This window comes from Lactuca saligna, chromosome 4 (genome assembly GCF_052625555.1).
Source record: "Lactuca saligna cultivar CGN05327 chromosome 4, ASM5262555v1, whole genome shotgun sequence".
NCBI lineage: Eukaryota > Viridiplantae > Streptophyta > Magnoliopsida > Asterales > Asteraceae > Lactuca > Lactuca saligna.
In genome coordinates, this window is record NC_136420.1 from 232,732,307 (window position 1) to 232,736,203 (window position 3,897).

The window sequence follows — 3,897 nt, forward strand, 5'->3', positions numbered from 1 at the left end:
TTTGATCAAGACCACACATGCGAATTGAACATGATTTGAAGTTTCGAAATTTTTGATACTGAAACAAAAGTTTCGTAAAAATCTGGAACAAAGTTCCCCGTCAATTCCTTAAGGTTTATGATTTTTGGGTTTCACTTTCATCACGGACTCATGATGATAGATCATAAACACAGAGTGGTGATTTGTCTAGGTTTTGATTGGTTTGATCAAAAACCTCAAGGACAAATCTTTTCAGAAAAAATTTGTGGATTGAAAGAATTGTTTGGTTTAATAAGATTGGATGAGAATCGAAGTGTACCTGTGTTATAATGGAACAAACAGAAAACTCTTAACTCATTTGAGAAGAGTAAGGTAGCTCATTTTTGACTTATGCGAATATAAGCCTTTACGGGAAGAAATTATCATGTGATAATGTCATTAAGGCTTTCTTTGCACACACAGAGTCATGTCGAGGCTTTTGGTCTACATACAGCAACATGCTTCTAGGGACATCCTAACTAGTCTTAAAACAAAATTAATACCTTCCCATAGAAACAAAATGTATGACCACTTCGCATGTTAACCCTGCATGAAATTCTTAGCACACAATTGAAAAAACAAAGAAATTTTTTTTTGGATTTTTGATTTTTCAAAAGAAAATACAAAGAAATTAAAATCTTTTTGGATTTTTGATTTTTCAAAAGAAAATACAAAAAAAATGAAAATCTTTTTGTATTTTTGATTTTTCAAAAGAAAATAAAGTAATATACGTAAAACTTACCTAAGTTGATGTTACCACAGATGCGAAATGATATGGATGCGAAGCCATGCGAAGCCTCTGAATGAACAGGAACCTCTGAACAATGTGAACACATCTTCTGAACAAAACATTTATTCTTGTGTGAATGAAATTGAATTCGCATTAAGCATCCCCAAACCTGCTAAAATTCTAACAAATGATTTTTCATCAAGAGGTTTTGTAAAAATATCAGCAAGTTGTTCAGTTGTTTTGACAAAATGAATTTCAATATTCCCATCTTCCGCATGATCTTTGATAAAATGATATCGAAGAGCAATGTGTTTTGCCTTTGAATGTTGCACTGGATTATGACAAATGCGAATCAAACTTTTTGAGTTACAATACAAAGGAATGTTTTTCATGTTGATTGCATAATCACGAAGTTGACTCTGAATACATACGATTTGCGAAGTGCAAGCAGCCGTAGAGATGTATTATGCCTCAGCAGTTGAGATAGCCACACAAGTTTGTTTCTTTGATTCCCAGCTCACCAACTTTCCAACCAATAATTGACATCCACCAGTCGTACTTTTTCGATCCAAGGTACATCCTCCTAAATCAGAATCTGAAAAAGCTTGAATGAAAAATCCTGTTTTCGCAGGATACCAAAGGCCTAAAGAAACAGTTCCCTTTAGATATCGAAAGATATTTTTCACTTCCGTCAAATGTGGTTCTCTTGGATTTGCTTGATATCTAGCACAACAACAAACCGAAAACATAATATCAGGTCTACTCGCAGTTAAGTACAATAAAGACCCAATCATGCTACGATACAATGTTAAATCAACAGCAGGAGTGTCTAACGAAGGAGTTAGTCGTGTTCCTACTGCCATAGGAACTCTGAGCTTCGTGTTATTAAGTATTCCAAACATTTCAAGCAAGTTCTTTGTATGTTTTTCTTGATTGATGAAGATTCCTTGTCTGTTTTGTCTTATATTTAAACTAAGAAAATTATTAATTTTTCCCATCATGCTCATTTCAAATTGACTTTTCATTAAATTTTCAAATTCAAGTGATAATGCTGGATCAGTTGAACCAAAGATAATATCATCAACATAAATTTGAACAAGCATTAGATGACACCCAACTTTCTTGCGAAATAATGTGGGGTCGACTGATCCTTGTTTAAGTTTAGATTGTTTCAAGAAATTTGTAAGTGTTGCGTACCAGGCCCTTGGTGCTTGTTTTAACCTATATACAACTTTATCTAAAATGTAAACATGATCAGGATGTTCAGTGTTTACAAAACCTGGTGGTCGTTCAACATACACTGTTTCTTCGAGTTTGCCATTTAAGAATGCACATTTAACATCCATTTGATAAACATCAAAATCTTTGTGAGCTGCATAAGCTAAAAATATGTGAACTGCTTCAAGTCTTGCAACAGGTGCAAATGTTTCTTCATAATCAATGCCTTCTTGTTGCGAATAACCTTTAACCACTAGTCTTGCTTTATTTCGAATAATATTGCCATCTTTGTCGGTTTTGTTTTTAAAAATCCATTTTAATCCAACAATTGAGACGTCAAAAGGTTTAGAAACTAATCTCCAAACCTTGTTTCGTTCAAATTCAGCCAATTCAGATTGCATAGCAACAACCCAATCTGAGTGTTCCATAGCATTCTTGACTGTTTTTGGCTCTATTTTCGAAATAAAGACATTAAACATACAAAGTTCTTGGTTAGTATTTAGTACCTCATTTTTCGCACGAATTTGAGCTCTAGTCAACACACCTTCTTGTAATTTGCCAATTATCTGTTCTTGTGGATGATTTCTTGTCCATTTCGTAAGTGGTGGATAATTTGGATCATAGTCTAATGGTGCATCTTCATGCATATCTTCATTTTCAGATCCTGCAACAGAAAAATTATCATTAAATTCATGAAAGTCTGCATTGTTATCAAGACTATTTGTCTCTGTTTCATGAAGCTCTCTCTCAACATGATCTACATTTGGATACTCCCCCTCAAAATTATGTGCATGTTGATTTTGCGAATGCTCCCCCTCAACTTGATGTTCTTGTTGATTTTGTGAATGCTCCCCCTCGACTTGATTTTCTTGTTGATTTTGTGAATGCTCCCCCTAAAAAGTTGGTATACAATCTTCATGGACACTTGTGTGTTCCTCCTCCATATGACCATTTGGTGTGCTTTCACAAGTTATTGACGTTGAAGTTATTGTTGATTCATCGGTATGTTTTGAAGATTCTGATGTTTGATTACCAGGAGCATTATTTTCTGCATCAATTGCCCTGTCAGGAATTCCAAAAATTAAGTCATAATCAAAATCATTAATTTCAGAATTATCAATTTGAGTATTTAAATCCACAAGTATTGGTTTCTGATCAAATTTACTATCAATCTGTTTAAGATAGTAATCGTCAAATGTTAAATTGAAAGTTTCTTCAATTTTTCTTGTTCATTTATTAAGCACTCTGTATGCAACTGAATTCTGTGAATATCCTAAGAAGATGCCTTCATCAGCTTTTGCTTGAAACTTTGACAAATTATCTTTGAGATTCATAATAAAGCACCTGCAACCAAAAACATGAAAGAATTTTACATTAGGTTTCCGATTATTGATTATTTCATATGGAGTAACATTGAATCTTCTGTGAATGTATGATCTATTCTGAGTAAAACATGCTGTGGACACAGCTTCTGCCCAAAGATATTGAGGTAGATTCGCATATGTGAGCATGGTTCTGGCTGCTTCGCATAAAGATCGATTTCTTCTTTCAACTACACCATTTTGCTGTGGAGTATATGGTGATGAGAAATTATGCGAAATACCTTTGTTTGTGAGAAAATTGTCAAGATTTTGATTTTTAAACTCCGAACCATTATCACTTTTAATTTTTCGTACATTCTTCTTCAGACTAATTTCAATCTTTTTGATAAAATCAATCATCGTCTGAGCAACTTCAGATTTCAACCTGAGAAAAAATACCCATGTGAATCTAGAGAAATCATCTACAACAACTAAAATATACCGCTTTTTATTTATTGTTGCTAAAGTTGATGGTCCACATAGATCAATGTGAAGAAGTTCCAATGGATCTACTATCATTGAATCTATGACAATCGGATGACCTTTTCGATGTTGTTTTCCTTGTTCGCA